Source organism: Carassius carassius, chromosome 1 (genome assembly GCF_963082965.1).
Source record: "Carassius carassius chromosome 1, fCarCar2.1, whole genome shotgun sequence".
Lineage (NCBI taxonomy): Eukaryota > Metazoa > Chordata > Actinopteri > Cypriniformes > Cyprinidae > Carassius > Carassius carassius.
Window position 1 is genome coordinate 10,275,001 of NC_081755.1, and position 21,495 is coordinate 10,296,495.

Genomic DNA, 21,495 nt, shown 5'->3' on the forward strand with positions numbered 1-21,495 from the left:
TATCCATCTGTAACGTAGTTTGAATTGACTCACTAGTTCACCGTTTAAATACATGCACTAGCTTCCTAATTACATTTAAATGACAGAATATTACACTGGCATAAGCTACTTTAAATATTCATGTGCAAAACACTTTATTTTTTTTACATTTATCTGACGCTTTTATCCAAAGCGACTTACAATTGCTATATATGTCAGAGGTCGCACGCCTCTGGAGCAACTAGGGGTTAAGTGTCTTGCTCAGGTAGGCAGCTAGGCGCGAAATTTCAAATATGGTGTCTTTACATACAGTATCACGACTGCACGAAAAAAATGACAAGATAAAGCTTATCAAATGGATGCAGCGAAAAAAATTATTAGCCAAAATAATGCGATGTGGACACTGCAGAAGAAAAATGAAGTTTGTCAAAGACAACAGAATAGATGGATATGTCTGGTAAGTGGGTTGGTTAATGTACGTTATTTATTTACGGATTACTTCAATCAATAGCAGTCAATCTTATTGTTTCTTTTTCTTTTTTTTCTTTCTTTCTTTATTTTATTAAGGGTGTGCAATCGCAAACAGAGCCACGTCCAAAAGAAGAAAAAATCGCTCAGAACCGGATCGATTTTTTCAGGATCCCATAAAGGACTCCATGAATGGTTAATGTTTATTTACAGGTAACGTAATTTATAAGTAAAACAAAAAAGGTCATTAAACACAAAACATGGTTTCTGGGAAGTAAAGTAAAAGTAAGTTACCCATCAGACATGTTACAGGGTTTCCGTGGTTGTTTGATAAGATTTAGGCCATAAAAAGGCTTCAGTATTATCTGACATAATATTATAGAAGAAGTCTTAATTATAATTTCGAGTGTTATTCTTTTTTTATGCGGACGAAAAAACAGAGGGGGGGAATCTCGATACGGCCTAATGTGATTTCAAAGTCAAAATGCGGCGATCTTGCATATTCCACTGGCTCGCGGTTTCAGAACATTTAGTAAGTTCTTGCTTATTATAATGAACCTTTAATGCATTATTATACTGTTTTATATGTGCCTTATAAATGTTGTAAAAATGCATACTTAGTAGTAAAGACACATAATATTATTTAACACATTCAATATACAGATTAACTATACAGTGTCAACACAATAATCCTTTTATTGTGTTTCTTTAAACTCAATTGTATACTAGGAAAATACAATATGATCAACCTTTAATTAGTATGTATTGGTATATTAGTATATAAACCAAGTTTAATGTATATGTAAATATATAATGAACCATAAATGAGCCAGTTTTGCAGTTGAATGCATCCCCCAACCTGTTAAAGTAAAAGAATCTGAGATACACAATTTATTTCCTTATTGTTTGGGTTTTGTTCTTCTGTTAGAAGTTCTTTTTAAATTTGATGACACTGCAGAACGCATAAACAATAATATCTAAAATGTTTTGTTGTTGTTTTATTTGAATGCATGGCAAAAAAAAATCTATAAATATATGTTATGTTTTATCATTTAAAAGTTTCATACTTAAAATTGGCATTTACTTTTAAGGTTGTAAATAGTATAATACTAACTTGGTTGTTTTATAGGTTTGCACAAGGATTGAGATTACGTCAGATTGACATGATGGAAGATGGAGTGGCATCCAGTTCAACAACACTCTCAAAAATGACCAAAAAGCTCAGAAAGGTAGAATCCATATGCTTAAACCAATAAAAGCTGATGTAATATTTTTCTTTATGTGGTTACTAATGGTGGTTTTTAATTAAAAGGTGTGCACAACTGCATTGAGAAGAATGAAAAGAAAGCATCAATTCAAAATTGGAGGGCACTCAAGACACCGTTTTCTTGTAATTGATGAGTCCAAATTCAGTCATAAAAGAAAGGTACTCAAATAAAAAATAAAAAAAATTTAGTTAGGTAATTTAGCATTAGCAGAACTGCATTTGGTTAAACAAGATTCTGTGGGCACACTTATAAGATCTATTGTGTATTTGTGTATACCGTATTTTTCAGACTATAAGTCGCACCTAAGTACAAGTTGCATCAGTCCAAAAATACGCCATGACGAGGAAAAAGACATATATAAGTCACACTGGAGTATAAGTCGCATTTATTAAGAACCAAGAGAAACATTATTGTCTACAGCCGCGAGAGGTCGCTCTATGCTGCTCAGTGTAGGCAACAGGAGAACAGCATGGAGCGCCCTCTCGTGGCTGTAGACAATAATGTTTTCTCTTGGTTCATGTCAATAAAAAAAATTTGATAAACAAGTCGCACCTGATTATAAGTCACAGGACCAGCCAAACTATGAAAAAAAATATGACTTATAGTCTGGAAAATATGGTACATAACTGATATTGTATATTTCTTACAGTATAACCGTGGACGGTATGGTGGTACCTGGGCAAGACACGGATGGGTGTTTGGTCTGTTAGAAGTACACCACTGTAGCCGAAGGCCTATTCTTAAGCTGGTCCCTTCACGAGCACGCAAAACTCTGCTTCCAATCATTAGGCGGCATGTGCGTAGAGGTTCAACAATTTACAGTGATTCCTGGCGGGCATATGTACAGTCCCTCACTACACAAGGCTATCACCACTATCCGGTAAACCACAAAAACAACTTTGTGGATCCACAGACTGGCAGCCACACTCAACACATTGAGAGATACTGGCAAACAATTAAAGGACAAGTGTGGAGATTAAGGGGGAACCGTACTGAGAAAATGCTGAAGAGTCACTTAAAGTTTATTGAATGGACATATTGGTTAGGAAAGAAAAACAAAAACGGCATTTTTGGAAGGCTAATTCAGGACATAAGTCAAAAGTACAGAGTGTGAATGGACTGTGACCTCAGTGGACTTTCAAGAACACACTTTGAAGTGTATAATATACTAAATAATTAATTAATAAAATATGTATTAATTCTTATTAAAGTTTGTGAAACATTAAATTTTAGCAGCTGGTTATATGTTGTATTTAATGTAAAGGTCTATCATTGTTGAGTTTTTGAGGGTAAAAATAAATATATTTACATTTAGAATTTTCAATTTATTAGTCACCCTTTGTGTTTACTGGGGCAGGTGGACAGAAAAGTTCAATCAGTTCAACTCTAGATTACTGAGTTAAAGCACTTTATTCTTAAATTTAAATGTAATTAGGAAGCTAGTGCATGTATTTAAACTGTGAACTAGTGAGTCGATTCAAACTACGTTACAGATGGATAAGGTATAGATACACATGAAGTACACTTAAGTACAATTTTGATACATTTTATTTTACATAGCTTATCCCAGTGTAATATTCAGTAATTTAAATGTAATTAGGAAGCTAGTGCATGTATTTAAACTGTGAACTAGTGATTCGATTCAAACTACGTTATGGATGGATAAGGTATGTAGATGCATTATGAAGTACACTTAAGTACACTCTTGATACACTTTATTTTATGCTTGTCCTATGTAATATTCTGTAATTTAAATGTTATTAGGAAGCTAGTGCATGTATTTAAACTGTGAACTAGTGAGTCGATTCAAACTACGTTACAGATGGATAAGGTATGTAGATACATTATGAAGTACACTTAAGTACACTCTTGATACACTTTATTTTATGCTTGTCCCATGTAATATTCTGTAATTTAAATGTTATTGGGAAGCTAGTGCATGTATTTAAACTGTGAACAAGTGAGTTGATTCAAACTACGTTACAGATGGATAAGGTATAGATACACATGAAGTACACTTAAGTACACTCTTGATACACTTTATTTTACGTAGCTTATCCCAGTGTAATATTCGGTAATTTAAATGTAATTAGAAAGCTAGTGCATGTATTTAAACTGTGAACTAGTGAGTCGATTCAAACTACGTTACGGATGGATAAGGTATGTAGATACATTATGAAATACACTTAAGTACACTCTTGATACACTTTATTTTATGCTTGTCCCATGTAATATTCTGTAATTTAAATGTTATTAGGAAGCTAGTGCATGTATTTAAACTGTGAACTAGTGAGTCGATTCAATCTACGTTACAGATGGATAAGGTATGTAGATACATTATGAAGTACACTTAAGTACACTCTTGATACACTTTATTTTATGCTTGTCCCATGTAATATTCTGTAATTTAAATGTTATTGGGAAGCTAGTGCATGTATTTAAACTGTGAACAAGTGAGTCGATTCAAACTACGTTACAGATGGATAAGGTATAGATACACATGAAGTACACTTAAGTACACTCTTGATACACTTTATTTTAAGTAGCTTATCCCAGTGTAATATTCTGTAATTTAAATGTAAATAGAAAGCTAGTGCATGTATTAAAACTGTGAACTAGTGAGTCGATTCAAACTACGTTACAGATGGATAAGGTATGTAGATACATTATGAAGTACACTTAAGTACACTCTTGATACACTTTATTTTACGTAGCTTATCCCAGTGTAATATTCTGTAATTTAAATGTAATTAGAAAGCTAGTGCATGTATTAAAACTGTGAAGTAGTAGTCGATTCAAACTACGTTACAGATGGATAAGGTATGTAGATACATTATGAAGTACACTTAAGTACCCTCTTGATACACTTTATTTTATGCTGGTCCCATGTAATATTCTGTAATTTAAATGTTATTAGGAAGCTAGCACATGTATTTAAGATGTGACAAGTTTATTCAAACTAAGATGGCAAGGTACAAACCAAATTACAACACACAGGCCTACTACAGAACTTGATGGGTTGTAAGCCATTGATACATTCACATCTGACTTACACCCATCTATGCAGCTCATATCAATTGATATGGAAAGAAGAGGAAGAGAAGCTATTGTTTTACCATTTTACCTTCTGTTGGGATGGTCTGTGCTCATGCAGATCCTATGTTAGCAGCAATGATTTGTGGCAAGAATTCTGCTCTTCTGATGTAGCAGTGTTTTGTGAGAATAAATATTTTAAAAGATCTGGATCACCCTGTTACACCAACAGCTGTGTAATCAACTTTGCCCTTTCATACGTGTAGCAGCCTAAAGAACATACAAAATTACCCTATGTAACCAGAGGCTTTTCCACACCTTAGTAACATATGTAGGTACTTGTTGTTACATTGTGTAGTACTAAATGCTTTTTTATATAATTACATATGTAAAATGCCAAAAGTAACGACTCTGGTGGGACTCGAACCCACAACCTTTCAATGGCCTCATCTGGCAGTCTAGAAGTCCAATGCCCTATCCATTGCGCCACAGAGACATGTGTGGAGCTTTTTTTTCCTGGCTTGTGCCAGTCCGTTGAATTGAGTTCAGGCATTTGGGGAGCAGGAAGGACAAGATATGTGGGTCTCTCTGCAATTGGTATGTGGTTGGAAAAGTGGATGATCTGTAAGGGCTTCCTTTCCAAGAAAGAGCCCAATGAGAAGAGCCACCTGTTAAAAGGCACCGCTGGGAATCGAACCCAGGATCTCCTGTTTACAAGACAAGCGCTTTGACCAGCTAAGCCACGGCGCCCTGCTGCATTGTTGACTTGGGTCAGAATTCTTCGTCAGCAGCTGAGGGGTGGTTGGCAAATGAAATCGCATGCTGTTCTGACGCTCCTCTGTACCGCCTGATTGCGCAAAGCAAAAACACACAACCCAAGGTGGTGTTTGATTACCACCAAAGACAGTGCTGGGATTTGAATTCAGGGACCCACTTTATATTAAGTGGCCTTAACTACTATGTACTTAAATTTTAATTATTAATTTGGTACAAATCCCTTATTGTGTACATGCATGTTTTTACATTGTACTTATATTTGAAAAATATCTGCACGTAATTACATCTGTAATTAATTTCTGTAATTACATGTATAATTACATGGTTGACCCATCCTTCACACCTTAACACACCCTTATACTTACCCATACCACCAAATCTGTCCCTAACCTTACCTGTTTCCCACCTCAAAAGCAGCAAAACCAATTAACAATACAATATGAACACAATAAGTACATGTATTCATTTTTTGATGTAAGTACATAGTAGTTAAGGCCACTTAATATAAAGTGGGACCGAATTCAGTATGTCCTATTTACGACACAAGCTTAAACCAACTAAGCCACGGCGCCAACCTGCACACACTCTCCCAGGTAGCGGCACTTAGATGATAAAAGCATCCAGATAAGAGGTTAACGGCCAGGCTCTGCACAGCCTAAAATGGTTTTTTTGACAACTGATTCGGGAGGCCAGCTAGCCTCTGGGTTTGTTGGACAAGTACCATTAGTTAACCTTTGAATGGCCTCATCTGGCAGTCTAGAAGTCCAGTTTGCTATCTATTGTGCCACAGTGCCTATCAGCAACTGTTGACCTGTTCAAAAGAGCATTAGCATTATCAGGATGTGGTTTGGAAATGGAATCACCTGCTGCCTTTGCTATCCCTGTTTGCAGTCCGATCTCAGAAAACCACATGCTTGAGGCACACAAGGGATGCTAAAGGCACCACTGGGATTTGAACCCAGGATCTCCTGTTTATGAGACAGACGCTTTTACCAACTAAGCCACAGCGCCAAGCAGAGCACTAGGAGGGTGAGTAAGTTGATCAAAACATCCAGCGGTGAGGACAAAGGTCCACGGGCTGGTCAGCTTATGAGATTTTTCACAACTTTCTGTTGCCCGAGGGCATAAGCTCGCAATTTAATGATAAACAAAAGGCCAGAAGTCACCAATCTGTTTTGACTCAAACCCACAAACTTCAAATAGCAGACTAATAGTCCAATGCGCTACACTCTGCGCCACATGCAGTAGCTCCTTCCAGGCTTGCAGCAGTCCTAAACCAAGGAGCACGTGTTTGCAAGGCAAGCTCTTTGACCAGGTGAGCCATGCTGCATTGCTTAGATGACTCTGGGCAGCATCTGAGGGGTGGTTCGCAAATTAAATTGCATGCTGCTCTAGCACTCCTCTGCACCCCCTTTTACGGAGACCAAAACCTCTCAGCCCAAGGCGCTACTTCATCACCAGCAAAGGCACCGCTGGGATTCTAACCCAGGATCTCCTGTTTACTAGACAGGCGCTTTAACCAACTAAGCCACGGCACCAACTTGCATGTATCTAGTAAGAAATTGAGATTTAGAGTTTTATAACTCTGGAGGGGTGGACAGAGAGCATGTGTGTTTGTTGGCCAAGCGCCATTAACAGAATGCCACTCGAACCCACAACCTTTGAATGGCCTCATTTGGCAGTCTAGAAGTCCAATGCGCTATCCATTGCGCCACAGAGACATGTTTGGAGCTTTTTTTTCCTGGCTTTGTACCGCCTGATTGCGCAAAGGAAAAAAACACAACCCAAGGTGGTGTTTGATTACCATCAAAGACAGTGCTGGGATTAGAATTCAGGGACCCACTTTATATTAAGTGGCCTTAACTACTATGTACTTAAATTTTAATTATTAATTTGGTACAAATCCCTTATTGTGTACATGCATGTTTTTACATTGTACTTATATTTGAAAAATATCTGCACGTAATTACATCTGTAATTAATTTCTGTAATTACATGTATAATTAAATGGTTGACCCATCCCTCACACCTTAACACACCCTTATACTTACCCATACCACCAAATCTGTCCCTAACCTTACCTGTTTCCCACCTCAATAGCAGCAAAACCTATTAACAATACAATATGAACACAATAAGTACATGTATTCATTTTTTGATGTAAGTACATAGTAGTTAAGGCCACTTAATATAAAGTGGGACCGAATTCAGTATGTCCTATTTACGACACAAGCTTAAAACAACTAAGCCACGGCGCCAACCTGCACACACTCTCCCAGGGAGCGGCACTTAGAGGATAAAAGTATCCAGATAAGAGGCTAACGGCCAGGCTCTGCACAGCCTAAAATGGTTTTTTTGACAACTGATTCGGGAGGCCAGCTAGCCTCTGGGTTTGTTGGCCAAGTGCCATTAGTTAACTTTTGAATGGCCTAATCTGGCAGTCTAGAAGTCCAGTTTGCTATCTATTGTGCCACAGAGCCTATCAGCAACTGTTGACCTGTTCAAAAGAGCGTTAGCATTATCAGGATGTGGTTTGGAAATGGAATCGCCTGCTGCCTTTGCTATCCCTGTTTGCAGTCCGATTTCAGAAAAGCACATGCTTGAGGCACACAAGGGATGCTAAAGGCACCGCTGGGATTTGAACCCAGGATCTCCTGTTTACGAGACAGACGCTTTAACCAACTAAGCCACAGCGCCATGAAGAGCACTAGGAGGGTGAGTAAGTTGATCAAAACATCCAGCGGTGAGGACAAAGGTCCACGGGCTGGTCAGCTTATTAGAGTTTTCACAACTTTCTGTTGCCCGAGGGCGTAAGCTTGCAATTTAATGATAAACAAAAGACCAGAAGTCACCAATCTGTTTTGACTCAAACTTCAAATGGCCTCAAATCGCAGACTAATAGTCCAATGCGCTATACTCTGCACCACCTCCTTCCAGGCTTGCAGCAGTCCTAAACCAAGGATCACGTGTTTGCAAGGCAAGCTCTTTGACCAGGTGAGCCATGCTGCATTGCTGAGATGACTCTTGGCAGCATCTGAGGTGTGGTTCGCAAATTAAATTGCATGCTGCTCTAGCACTCCTCTGCACCCTCTTTTACGGAGACCAAAACCTCTCAGCCCAAGGCACAACTTCATCACCAGCAAAGGCACCGCTGGGATTCGAACCCAGGATTTCCTGTTTACTGGACAGGCGCTTTAACCAACTAAGCCACGGCACCAACTTGCATGTATCTAGTAAGAAATTGAGATTTAGAGTTTTGTAACTCTGGAGGGGTGGACAGAGAGCATGTGTGTTTGTTGGCCAAGCGCCATTAACAGAATGCCAAAAGTAACGACTCTGGTGGGACTCGAACCCACAACCTTTAAATGGCCTCATTTGGCAGTCTAGAAGTCCAATGCGCTATCCATTGCGCCACAGAGACATGTGTGGAGCTTTTTTTTCCTGGCTCTGTACCGCCTGATTGCGCAAAGCAAAAAAACACAACCCAAGGTGGTGTTTGATTACCAGCAAAGACAGTGCTGGGATTTGATTTCAGGGACCCACTTTATATTAAGTGGCCTTAACTACTATGTACTTAAATTTTAATTATTAATTTGGTACAAATCCCTTATTGTGTACATGCATGTTTTTACATTGTACTTATATTTGAAAAATATCTGCACGTAATTACATATGTAATTAATTTCTGTAATTACATGTATAATTACATGGTTGACCCATCCCTCACACCTTAACACACCCTTATACTTACCCATACCACCAAATCTGTCCCTAACCTTACCTGTTTCCCACCTCAATAGCAGCAAAACCTATTAACAATACAATATGAACACAATAAGTACATGTATTCATTTTTTAATGTAAGTACATAGTAGTTAAGGCCACTTAATATAAAGTGGGACCGAATTCAGTATGTCCTATTTACGACACAAGCTTAAACCAACTAAGCCACGGCTCCAACCTGCACACACTCTCCCAGGGAGCGGCACTTAGAGGATAAAAGCATCCAGATAAGAGGCTAACGGCCAGGCTCTGCACAGCCTAAAATGGTTTTTTTGACAACTGATTCGGGAGGCCAGCTAGCCTCTGGGTTTGTTGGCCAAGTGCCATTAGTTAACTTTTGAATGGCCTAATCTGGCAGTCTAGAAGTCCAGTTTGCTATCTATTGTGCCACAGAGCCTATCAGCAACTGTTGACCTGTTCAAAAGAGCGTTAGCATTATCAGGATGTGGTTTGGAAATGGAATCGCCTGCTGCCTTTCCTATCCCTGTTTGCAGTCCGATCTCAGAAAAGCACATGCTTGAGGCACACAAGGGATGCTAAAGGCGCCGCTGGGATTTGAACCCAGGATCTCCTGTTTACGAGACAGACGCTTTGACCAACTAAGCCACAGCGTCAAGCAGAGCACTAGGAGGGTGAGTAAGTTGATCAAAACATCCAGCGGTGAGGACAAAGGTCCACGGGCTGGTCAGCTTATGAGATTTTTCACAACTTTCTGTTGCCCGAGGGCATAAGCTTGCAATTTAATGATAAACAAAAGGCCAGAAGTCACCAATCTGTTTTGACTCAAACTTCAAATGGCCTCAAATCGCAGACTAATAGTCCAATGCGCTACACTCTGCACCACATGCAGTAGCTCCTTCCAAGCTTGCAGCAGTCCTAAACCAAGGATCACGTGTTTGCAAGGCAAGCTCTTTGACCAGGTGAGCCATGCTGCATTGCTGAGATGACTCTGGGCAGCATCTGAGGTGTGGTTCGCAAATTAAATTGCTTGCTGCTCTAGCACTCCTCTGCACCCCCTTTTACGGAGACCAAAACCTCTCAGCCCAAGGCACTACTTCATCACCAGCAAAGGCACCGCTGGGATTCGAACCCAGGATCTCCTGTTTACTGGACAGTCGCTTTAACCAACTAAGCCACGGCACCAACTTGCATGTATCTAGTAAGAAATTGAGATTTAGAGTTTTGTAACTCTGGAGGGGTGGACAGAGAGCATGTGTGTTTGTTGGCCAAGCGCCATTAACAGAATGCCAAAAGTAACGACTCTGGTGGGACTCGAACCCACAACCTTTGAATGGCCTCATTTGGCAGTCTAGAAGTCCAATGCGCTATCCATTGCGCCACAGAGACATGTGTGGAGCTTTTTTTTCCTGGCTCTGTACCGCCTGATTGCGCAAAGCAAAAAAACACAACCCAAGGTGGTGTTTGATTACCAGCAAAGACAGTGCTGGGATTTGAATTCAGGGACCCACTTTATATTAAGTGGCCTTAACTACTATGTACTTAAATTTTAATTATTAATTTGGTACAAATCCCTTATTGTGAAAATGCATGTTTTTACATTGTACTTATATTTGAAAAATATCTGCACGTAATTACATCTGTAATTAATTTCTGTGATTACATGTATAATTACATGGTTGACCCATCCCTCACACCTTAACACACCCTTATACTTACCCATACCACCAAATCTGTCCCTAACCTTACCTGTTTCCCAACTCAATAGCAGCAAAACCTATTAACAATACAATATGAACACAATAAGTACATGTATTCATTTTTTGATGTAAGTACATAGTAGTTAAGCCTGGAAGGAGTTACTGCATGTGGCGCAGAGTGTAGCGCATTGGACTATTAGTCTGCGATTTGAGGCCATATGAAGTTTGTGGGTTTGAGTCAAAACAGATTGGTGACTTCTGGCATTTTGTTTATGATTAAATTGCAAGCTTATGCCCTCGGGCAACAGAAAGTTGTGAAAAATCTCATAAGCTGATAAACAAAAGGCCAGAAGTCACCAATCTGTTTTGACTCAAACCCACAAACTTCATATGGCCTCAAATCGCAGACTAATAGTACAATGCGCTACACTCTGCGCCACATGCAGTAGCTCCTTCCAGGCTTGCAGCAGTCCTAAATCAAGAATCACGTGTTTGCAAGGCAAGCTCTTTGACCAGGTGAGCCATGCTGCATTGCTGAGATGACTCTGGGCAGCATCTGAGGGGTGGTTCGCAAATTAAATTGCATGCTGCTCTAGCACTCCTCTGCACCCCCTTTTACGGAGATCAAAACCACTCAGCCCAAGGCGCTACTTCATCACCAGCAAAGGCACCGCTGGGATTCGAACCCAGGATCTCCTGTTTACTAGACAGGCGCTTTAACCAACTAAGCCACGGCACCAACTTGTATTGTTTTTAGTAAGAAATTGAGATTTAGAGTTTTATAACTCTGGAGGGGTGGACAGAGAGCATGTGTGTTTGTTGGCCAAGCGCCATTAACAGAATGCCACTCGAACCCACAACCTTTGAATGGCCTCATTTGGCAGTCTAGAAGTCCAATGCGCTATCCATTGCGCCACAGAGACATGTGTGGAGCTTTTTTTTCCTGGCTCTGTACCGCCTGATTGCGCAAAGCAAAAAAACACAACCCAAGGTGGTGTTTGATTACCAGCAAAGACAGTGCTGGGATTTGAATTCAGGGACCCACTTTATATTAAGTGGCCTTAACTACTATGTACTTAAATTTTAATTATTAATTTGGTACAAATCCCTTATTGTGTACATGCATGTTTTTACATTGTACTTATATTTGAAAAATATCTGCACATAATTACATCTGTAATTAATTTCTGTAAATACATGTATAATTACATGGTTGACCCATCCCTCACACCTTAACACACCCTTATACTTACCCATACCACCAAATCTGTCCCTAACCTTACCTGTTTCCCACCTCAATAGCAGCAAAACCTATTAACAATACAATATGAACACAATAAGTACATGTATTCATTTTTTGATGTAAGTACATAGTAGTTAAGGCCACTTAATATAAAGTGGGACCGAATTCAGTATGTCCTATTTACGACACAAGCTTAAACCAACTAAGCCACGGCGCCAACCTGCACACACTCTCCCAGGGAGCGGCACTTAGAGGATAAAAGCATCCAGATAAGAGGCTAACGGCCAGGCTCTGCACAGCCTAAAATGTTTTTTTTGACAACTGATTCGGGAGGCCAGCTAGCCTCTGGGTTTGTTGGCCAAGTGCCATTAGTTAACCTTTGAATGGCCTCATCTGGCAGTCTAGAAGTCCAGTTTGCTATCTATTGTGCCACAGAGCCTATCAGCAACTGTTGACCTGTTCAAAAGAGCATTAGCATTATCAGGATGTGGTTTGGAAATGGAATCGCCTGCTGCCTTTGCTATCCCTGTTTGCAGTCCGATTTCAGAAAAGCACATGCTTGAGGCACACAAGGGATGCTAAAGGCACCGCTGGGATTTGAACCCAGAATCTCCTGTTTACGAGACAGACGCTTTAACCAACTAAGCCACAGCGCCAAGCAGAGCACTAGGAGGGTGAGTAAGTTGATCAAAACATCCAGCGGTGAGGACAAAGGTCCACAGGCTGGTCAGCTTATAAGATTTTTCACAACTTTCTGTTGCCCGAGGGCATAAGCTTGCAATTTCATGATAAACAAAAGGCCAGAAGTCACCAATCTGTTTTGACTCAAACCCACAAACTTCATATGGCCTCAAATCGCAGACTAATAGTCCAATGCGCTACACTCTGCGCCACATGCAGTAGCTCCTTCCAGGCTTGCAGCAGTCCTAAACCAAGGATCACGTGTTTGCAAGGCAAGCTCTTTGACCAGGTGAGCCATGCTGCATTGCTGAGATGACTCTGGGCAGCATCTGAGGGGTGGTTCGCAAATTAAATTGCATGCTGCTCTAGCACTCCTCTGCACCCCCTTTTACGGAGACCAAAACCTCTCAGCCCAAGGCGCTACTTCATCACCAGCAAAGGCACCGCTGGGATTCGAACCCAGGATCTCCTGTTTACTAGACAGGCGCTTTAACCAACTAAGCCATGGCACTAACTTACATGTACCTACTAAGAAAGTGAGATGTAGAGTTTTAAAACTCTGGAGGGGTGGCCAGAGAGCATATGTGTTTGTTGGCCAAGCGCCATTAACAGAATGCCAAAAGTAACGACTCTGGTGGGTTTCGAACCCACAACCTTTGAATGGCCTCATTTGGCAGTCTAGAAGTCCAATGCGCTATCCATTGCGCCACAGAGACATGTGTGGAGCTTTTTTTTCCTGGCTCTGTACCGCCTGATTGCGCAAAGCAAAAAAACACAACCCAAGGTGGTGTTTCATTACCAGCAAAGACAGTGCTGGGATTTGAATTCAGGGACCCACTTTATATTAAGTGGCCTTAACTACTATGTACTTAAATTTTAATTATTAATTTGGTACAAATCCCTTATTGTGTACATGCATGTTTTTACATTGTACTTATATTTGAAAAATATCTGCACGTAATTACATATGTAATTAATTTCTGTAATTACATGTATAATTACATGGTTGACCCATCCCTCACACCTTAACACACCCTTATACTTACCCATACCACCAAATCTGTCCCTAACCTTACCTGTTTCCCACCTCAATAGCAGCAAAACCTATTAACAATACAATATGAACACAATAAGTACATGTATTCATTTTTTGATGTAAGTACATAGTAGTTAAGGCCACTTAATATAAAGTGGGACCGAATTCAGTATGTCCTATTTACGACACAAGCTTAAACCAACTAAGCCACGGCGCCAACCTGCACACACTCTCCCAGGGAGCGGCACTTAGAGGATAAAAGCATCCAGATAAGAGGCTAACGGCCAGGCTCTGCACAGCCTAAAATGGTTTTTTTTGACAACTGATTCGGGAGGCCAGCTAGCCTCTGGGTTTGTTGGCCAAGTGCCATAAGTTAACCTTTGAATGGCCTCATCTGGCAGTCTAGAAGTCCAGTTTGCTATCTATTGTGCCACAGAGCCTATCAGCAACTGTTGACCTGTTCATAAGAGCGTTAGCATTATCAGGATGTGGTTTGGAAATGGAATCGCCTGCTGCCTTTGCTATCCCTGTTTGCAGTCCGATTTCAGAAAAGCACATGCTTGAGGCACACAAGGGATGCTAAAGGCACCGCTGGGATTTGAACCCAGGATCTCCTGTTTACGAGACAGACGCTTTAACAAACTAAGCCACAGCGCCAAGAAGAGCACTAGGAAGGGTGAGTAAGTTGATCAAAACATCCAGCGGTGAGGACAAAGGTCCACGGGCTGGTCAGCTTATTAGATTTTTCACAACTTTCTGTTGCCCGAGGGCATAAGCTTGCAATTTAATGATATACAAAAGGCCAGAAGTCACCAATCTGTTTTGACTCAAACCCACAAACTTCAAATGGCCTCAAATCGCAGACTAATAGTCCAATGCGCTACACTCTGCGCCACATGCAGTAGCTCCTTCCAGGCTTGCAGCAGTCCTAAAGTTTGCAAGGCAAGCTCTTTGACCAGCTGAGCCATGCTGCATTGCTGAGATGACTCTGGGCAGCATCTGAGGGGCGGTTCGCAAATTAAATTGCATGCTGCTCTAGCACTCCTCTGCACCCCCTTTTACGGAGACCAAAACTTCTCAGCCCAAGGCACTACTTCATCACCAGTAAAGGCACCGCTGGGATTCGAACCCAGGATCTCCTGTTTACTAGACAGGCGCTTTAACCAACTAAGCCACGGCACCAACTTGCATGTGTCTAGTAAGAAAGTGAGATTTAGAGTTTTATAACTCTGGAGGGGTGCCCAGAGAGCATGTGTGTTTGTTGGCCAAGCGCCATTAACAGAATGCCAAAAGTAACGACTCTGGTGGGACTCGAACCCACAACCTTTGAATGGCCTCATTTGGCAGTCTAGAAGTCCAATTTTTTTTTTTTTTTTTTTATTGAAGAAATTAATCAATTCAAACATACATATCAATTATTCACATACAAAAGTACATAAGATTCTTTCTTTGACATAAAAAAATCCTAAAATCTTGAATTGACAGACATCTTACTTACAATTTAAAGAAAGAAGTCATTAAATATTTTAATCTTTTAAAAATGAAAATTCAATCCCCAGCTCTTTGAAGACCTTTAACACCTCCTGAGTAAAAATATTATAAAAAACATCAATCGTTTCCTCCAATTTAAAATAATAAAACAGACATCCAACATATTTTTCAACTTTTCTCCTAAACACATTCCATACATCAATTAAAGCATTGTCCTTTTTCACCACCACTCTTCTTTCCCATATCGCACTTTTCATCAGCATCACAAGTAAATTAATCAGCTTCTCATGTTTACATTTCTCATTAATGCCCAACATTAACACCTTTTCCCACTCAAAGTTCCCATTTCCCTCTCCTCTCAAAATTAAAATCATGCTTTTACATCTCTCATTAAAATCTTTCAGCTTATCACAATATAAAAACAAGTGTAAAAACCCTTCATCTGCATCTTGGCATACTTTACATATTGCACTTTCCTCCATCCCAATTTTGCTTAAAATCACATCTGTGAACACTGCTTTGTTCCTGATAAAATATTCCATATTCTCCAGTTTAGTCTGTACAATTTTCCCATTTATATTCCCCCATATTTTCTTTTCTGTTAAATCATTGAACATCCGTAGCCAGTATTCATTTACAACAGGTTGCTTGAAAACCACATCTCTAAAAAAACAATAAAACATTTTCACAGTACATTCTTTAAAAGCACACAATCCCCCCCCCATATTTACATACACATCTTTTCCTTGATTTTCTTCTTCCAGATTTTCAATTCTCTTTATCCATTCTTTAGGTATAGCATTCTTAATTAAATCATATTTGTTTGTAATCTCTCGTCTGCTATAATCCTCCTTTGCCTCCTCCATCACATCCACAATGTATTGCACTGGTAAAAACCCCTCTTTGAATTCATATAAAACATCTCTGACTTTCATAATTCCAACATCCCACCATTTCTTAAAAAAAACCTGCTTCCCTTGATTTAAAATGCAGTTGTTTAAGAATAAAGGCTGATTTCAAATGTTCTCTCTACCTTGTGGCTTAAAATGCACATTATCTAAAAATTTTCCCCATGCTCTCATCAGTTCTTTATAAAATTCTGGCAGCCCCTCCGTCATCCAATTTTTTGTTTTCATCCATAAAATGTTGTCCCCCAGATTAAAATGACTACACTTGTTTAAAAAATGCCCCATTGTTCTTTTCCATGCTGCTTTATTTTCTTCGTCTAGATATTTGCTTATGATTTTCACCCTTAAACTGTTCTTTCTTTGCTCCACGTCCATTAGCCCTAGCCCCCCCTTCCCCGCTGCTCCTATTAAAGTGTTATATGCAATTCTCGGTGGCTTTCCTTCCCATAAAAAATCTAAAAAACATTTTTTCAGCCTTTTTTCTGTCCACAACGGCATTGAAGCCACATATAAAATATGCCATAACTTAGAAACCATTAAAACATTCAAAATTAAAACCCTCCCCTTCAAAGTTAAGGACATTAATCTCCAAAAATTCAACCTTCTCTCGACCCCTCCTAACATCTCCTCCCACATAATTCCTTCTGCTTTGGTTTCATCCCTCCCCATTAAAACACCTAAAATCTTTATTTCATTCATTTCCTTAAAATTAAAGTGCGCCGTTAAAACCTCACTTCCCCCGAATCTCATGTATACTGTTTTATCCTCGTTCACTTTAGCCCCTGATCCCCTGCAAAATGTTTGTACTATTTTTATTGCTTCCCTTACACTCAACAGATCTTGCAGCAATAGCGTAGTATCATCAGCGTATTGAAATATTTTATTCTCTCCTCCCTCTATGCCTATTCCTTTTATTCTCCCTTCCTGTTCTACCATTAACCCAAGTGGTTCCGCAACTAAAGCATATAAAAGTGCCGACAACGGGCAACCCTGTCTAATTGATCTTGTTAATTTAAAACACTCTGTTAAAAACCCATTACATTTTACTCTCGTTACAGCACCTTTATATAAAATCTTAACCCATTTAATAAAATTTCCTCCAAAACCAAAACTATTCAAAACTCCAAATAAAAAATCATGCTCTACCCTGTCAAAAGCCTTCTCAAAGTCCAAACTGATTATAAAACCATCTTTCTTCTTTTCATTAATATATCTTATGGTATCTTTTATGCTCATTGTTGTATCCGCAATGTCTCTTCCTTTAATACTGTAAGCTTGGTTTGTTTGAATTATTGTGGGCATCACTTCTTTTAATCTGTTAGCTAAAACTTTTGATAAAATCTTCAAATCAGTGTTAAGCATTGTTATTGGCCTATAATTCTTTAACTCCACTTTGTCTCCTTTCCTTTTATATATCAGCTTCATTAATCCCATTCCCATCCTTTCGTTCATCTCACCTTTCCTAAAAATATCGTCAAATACTTCTTTTAAGATAGTTGTTAAAACATCTTTAAAAACAATGTAAAACTCACTCCCCAACCCATCTATCCCTGGACTTTTTCTTTTGTTTAATCCAATTATTGCTCTTTTTATTTCTTCTTCTCTTACTTCATCATCACACTCTTTTTTATCCACTTCTCCTACTCTGGCTTTTATTTGCTTCAGTAATTCCACTTTTTCTTCTTCTTTTACCCCCTCTGTACAGAATAAGTTCTCATAGTATGATTTTATTTCCTCTAAAATGTCCGCATTTTCTTCTACTATTCTCCCATTTTTGCCCCTTATTTCTTTAATCATGTCTGCTTTCCCTCTTCTTTTCTCTAGATCAAAGAAAAACTTTGTGCACTTCTCCCCCTCCACTGTATATTTTGCTTTACTTCTTAATCTTGCAGCTTCATATTTCTCCTCTTCCATTTCCTTCAGTCTACCTTCTATTTCTTTTATTTTCTCTATGCTTTTTTCTGTCTTGTCCAGTTCCTTATTTAAGTTTTGTCTTAGCTCTCTTTCCTTATTTTTCTTACATTTATTAATTAACTTGCAATAGGTTATTGTAAACTTTTTTACCAGATATTTCACGTTCTCCCACCACATTCGCTTATCCTCATTATACATTCCATTTTCTTTTTCCTTTTCAATAATCTCCTTTATACTTAAAACATAATCTTCATTCTTTAAAACCTCTGTATTTAAAATCCATAATCCCGGCCCTCTTTGCACTTTACTCCAGTCTACTTTAAAAAATAAAAACTTGTGATCACTAAAACTTGTTTCTTCATACTTAATCTTTTTTATAAAATTCTCCACATTTCTTGTACATAAAATAAAATCTATTCTTGTTTCACACACACACTGCCCCACTATTTGCCTCCTTGAAAATTCTTTTATCTTTTCATTTCTTTCTCTCCACACATCGATGATATTATTTTCTCCCATTAATGCTTTTAATTCTTTTCTCCCCTTGTCGTTTTTAAAAACCATTCCTTCTGCCATGTCTTGTTTACTAAAAACTGTGTTAAAATCCCCTATCATTATTATTTCCTTATACTTGTTTATGATATTTCTTAAAACATAAAAAAATTCTTTCTTTTCCTTCTCCTCTGTTGGCGCATGTACATTTACTAAAATCAGTTCACGTCCTTCACAATTTACTTCCACCACCATACATTTCCCCATCTTATCTTTATACACCACTCTACTTGCATTAAAAACATCTTTTCTTATTAAAAAAGCCACTCCTCTTCCAAGCCTTCCATCCCCATTGTTATATAAAATATCCCCTTCCCATTTCTTTTTATAGTCCTTCATCACACTCTCTTTCCAATTTGTTTCTTGTAAAACAATAACATCTTCGCCTTGGCATTTTTCCTTCACTTTTTCAAATTTACCCATGTCCATCAGTCCCCTTGCATTAAAAGTAACACAACTTAAAACCATTAAAAAGAAAAATAAATACCTAAAAACCATTACTTTCCATCTTCTCCCTCCAGCCCTCTTAACACTTCATATCTGTTTACAGTTTTCACTCGACCCCTTGTCATTATCTTTTTTCTAGCATTTCCCACATTTGGTTTTACCTTTAATGTTCGTCTTCTTATTTGTCCTCTCCCCTCTCTGTCTATCTCCATGTTATCCATCCTCGTTTCTTCTTCACTGTCCATTTCTTTGTTTTGATCATTCATTCCTTGTACATCTCCGTCCACGTCATCCAAAAGTTTTTTAACACTGTCCGATATTTCAATTTCCGTCCATTGGGTGTCCTGTTCTGTTAAATGTTCTTTGTCTGCATCATTTACTTTCTCTCCTTCTTTCTCTCTGTTGCTCGCTCTTTCTTCTGTTTCTTTTTGTTGCAATCCGTCTTCCTCTTGTCCTTCATCAGTTTCTCTTTCCTCCTCACTGTTTCTTTCATGCACCTGTCCGTCCAACTGAAGTTCCATACCTCCTTCCTCTCCTTCCATCCAACATTCACATTTATTTAAAACTTCTTGACACCCTGGGCATCTGACAGCATTGCAATCTCTTGCAAAGTGTCCCCTCTCCTCGCAAATACGGCACTTAAAATCTGGGCAGTCTTTCAGCAGGTGTCCAGGGCTCATGCACAGCCTACAGGTCTTCACCTGATGGCTGTGCATCACCCTAAAATACTGCTGCCCTTCTGCTGTTTCCAGCTTTGTGCTATATGGCAACGATGCCACATCTTTGGGGAATCTCACTTTTAGGAACCTTGTTCCGTCTTCTATGTCAGTGCCCGGGTAGCATCTTCTTTTTATCTGTGAAATGGGATTAACTCCCCATCCTTCCAATTTAGCTAAAATTTCTTTGTCATCAATATAGACGGGCAGGTGCATGAAGGAAACAACATAATCTCTGTTTTGCAAATTTTTTACCTCACAGTTCACTCCTTTTATCATCAGTCCATCAGTCAGTTTGTCACATGTTTCTTCTTTCTCCATTGTTAATTCATATTCTTTCCCTTGTCTTGGCCTTAGTGCCAGGATTTTCCCATGTCCACATTGTTTTGATACAGCCTTGATGATATCCTCTGCTCTCACCTCGATCACATTCTCTACGTTCACAATCACTGTAGCCTCTTTTAGATACTTTCTTTCAAGAAATTTCTCCCTCGTGCCTTGGTTATTCCCATTCCCAGCTCGTAGTCGATTTCCCAGTCCAGTGTCATTTACCGATCGTGTCTCTCCGCCAAATCCAGTATCGTTTGCCATGCTTCTCTCTCCAGCCAGTCCAGTATCGTTTGCCATGCGTCTCTCTCCAGCCAGTCTAGTGTCGTTTGCCATGCGTCTCTCTCCGCCAAATCCAGTATCGTTTGCCATGCGTCTCTCTCCAGCCAGTCCAGTATCGTTTGCCATGCGTCTCTCTCCAGCCAGTCCAGTATCGTTTGCCATGCGTCTCTCTCCAGCCCGTCCAGTATCGTTTGCCATGCGTCTCTCTCCAACCAGTCTAGTGTCGTTTGCCATGCGTCTCTCTCCGCCAAATCCAGTATCGTTTGCCATGCGTCTCTCTCCAGCCAGTCCAGTATCGTTTGCCATACGTGTCTCTCCAGCCGGTCCTGTGTCGTCATCCATTAATCCGTCCATTTTAAGAAAAAAACAAAAAACAGAGAAACCACCCTCCAGCCAGCAAAAAGCTGCTGTTAGGTGGTTTAAAACTGAAAAACCACACAAAAAACTGAACTAAAGTCCAAAAACAACTTACAAACAAACACAAACAGAAAAATCAAAATGGAGGAGAGCCTTCCTCTCCCAACTGCAGCCAACACTTCCTGTAGCTCTCTAGCGCCCTCAGGTTGGTATGGCCGTAAGCCTAAAGGCACCGCTGGGAATCAAACCCAGGATCTCCTGTTTACAAGACAAGCGCTTTGACCAGCTAAGCCACGGCGCCCTGCGGCATTGCTGACTTGGGTCAGAATTCTTCGTCAGCAGCTGACGGGTGGTTGGCAAATGAAATCGCATGCTGCTCTGACACTCCTCTGTACCGCCTGATTCGCAAAGCAAAACCACACAACCCAAGGTGGTGTTTGATTACCAGCAAAGACAGTGCTGGGATTTGAATTCAGGGACCCACTTTATATTAAGTGGCCTTAACTACTATGTACTTAAATTTTAATTATTAATTTGGTACAAATCCCTTATTGTGTACATGCATGTTTTTACAT

The 21,495-nt window shown here is 39.6% G+C and overlaps 1 long non-coding RNA gene and 16 other non-coding genes across 17 annotated transcripts; 1 reads left to right on the plus strand and 16 right to left on the minus strand.

Annotated features, from left to right (window-relative positions):
- The first annotated feature begins 539 nt into the window (after positions 1 to 539).
- Positions 540 to 2,755, plus strand: LOC132106699 (uncharacterized). The gene is made up of 4 exons (XR_009424188.1): positions 540 to 660; positions 1,577 to 1,676; positions 1,760 to 1,837; positions 2,365 to 2,755. It is a non-coding gene; the product is annotated as an uncharacterized LOC132106699 (long non-coding RNA).
- A 2,669-nt stretch (positions 2,756 to 5,424) lies between these two features.
- Positions 5,425 to 5,498, minus strand: trnat-ugu (transfer RNA threonine (anticodon UGU)). Its single transcript has one exon. It is a non-coding gene; the product is annotated as a tRNA-Thr (tRNA).
- Positions 5,499 to 6,462: 964 nt separating this feature from the next.
- On the minus strand, positions 6,463 to 6,536 carry trnam-cau (transfer RNA methionine (anticodon CAU)). The gene has a single exon. It is a non-coding gene; the product is annotated as a tRNA-Met (tRNA).
- A 453-nt stretch (positions 6,537 to 6,989) lies between these two features.
- Positions 6,990 to 7,063, minus strand: trnat-agu (transfer RNA threonine (anticodon AGU)). The gene has a single exon. It is a non-coding gene; the product is annotated as a tRNA-Thr (tRNA).
- Positions 7,064 to 8,148: 1,085 nt separating this feature from the next.
- On the minus strand, positions 8,149 to 8,222 carry trnat-cgu (transfer RNA threonine (anticodon CGU)). Its single transcript has one exon. It is a non-coding gene; the product is annotated as a tRNA-Thr (tRNA).
- A 446-nt stretch (positions 8,223 to 8,668) lies between these two features.
- trnat-agu (transfer RNA threonine (anticodon AGU)) lies at positions 8,669 to 8,742 on the minus strand. Its single transcript has one exon. It is a non-coding gene; the product is annotated as a tRNA-Thr (tRNA).
- A 114-nt stretch (positions 8,743 to 8,856) lies between these two features.
- trnar-ucu (transfer RNA arginine (anticodon UCU)) lies at positions 8,857 to 8,946 on the minus strand. Its single transcript is given in 2 exon segments — positions 8,857 to 8,892; positions 8,910 to 8,946. It is a non-coding gene; the product is annotated as a tRNA-Arg (tRNA).
- A 902-nt stretch (positions 8,947 to 9,848) lies between these two features.
- trnat-cgu (transfer RNA threonine (anticodon CGU)) lies at positions 9,849 to 9,922 on the minus strand. The gene has a single exon. It is a non-coding gene; the product is annotated as a tRNA-Thr (tRNA).
- Positions 9,923 to 10,377: 455 nt separating this feature from the next.
- On the minus strand, positions 10,378 to 10,451 carry trnat-agu (transfer RNA threonine (anticodon AGU)). Its single transcript has one exon. It is a non-coding gene; the product is annotated as a tRNA-Thr (tRNA).
- A 114-nt stretch (positions 10,452 to 10,565) lies between these two features.
- On the minus strand, positions 10,566 to 10,655 carry trnar-ucu (transfer RNA arginine (anticodon UCU)). Its single transcript is given in 2 exon segments — positions 10,566 to 10,601; positions 10,619 to 10,655. It is a non-coding gene; the product is annotated as a tRNA-Arg (tRNA).
- A 976-nt stretch (positions 10,656 to 11,631) lies between these two features.
- On the minus strand, positions 11,632 to 11,705 carry trnat-agu (transfer RNA threonine (anticodon AGU)). Its single transcript has one exon. It is a non-coding gene; the product is annotated as a tRNA-Thr (tRNA).
- Positions 11,706 to 12,791: 1,086 nt separating this feature from the next.
- Positions 12,792 to 12,865, minus strand: trnat-cgu (transfer RNA threonine (anticodon CGU)). Its single transcript has one exon. It is a non-coding gene; the product is annotated as a tRNA-Thr (tRNA).
- Positions 12,866 to 13,328: 463 nt separating this feature from the next.
- trnat-agu (transfer RNA threonine (anticodon AGU)) lies at positions 13,329 to 13,402 on the minus strand. Its single transcript has one exon. It is a non-coding gene; the product is annotated as a tRNA-Thr (tRNA).
- Positions 13,403 to 13,516: 114 nt separating this feature from the next.
- trnar-ucu (transfer RNA arginine (anticodon UCU)) lies at positions 13,517 to 13,606 on the minus strand. Its single transcript is given in 2 exon segments — positions 13,517 to 13,552; positions 13,570 to 13,606. It is a non-coding gene; the product is annotated as a tRNA-Arg (tRNA).
- Positions 13,607 to 14,509: 903 nt separating this feature from the next.
- trnat-cgu (transfer RNA threonine (anticodon CGU)) lies at positions 14,510 to 14,583 on the minus strand. Its single transcript has one exon. It is a non-coding gene; the product is annotated as a tRNA-Thr (tRNA).
- Positions 14,584 to 15,034: 451 nt separating this feature from the next.
- On the minus strand, positions 15,035 to 15,108 carry trnat-agu (transfer RNA threonine (anticodon AGU)). The gene has a single exon. It is a non-coding gene; the product is annotated as a tRNA-Thr (tRNA).
- A 6,039-nt stretch (positions 15,109 to 21,147) lies between these two features.
- Positions 21,148 to 21,221, minus strand: trnat-ugu (transfer RNA threonine (anticodon UGU)). The gene has a single exon. It is a non-coding gene; the product is annotated as a tRNA-Thr (tRNA).
- Between the last annotated feature and the right edge of the window lie 274 nt (positions 21,222 to 21,495).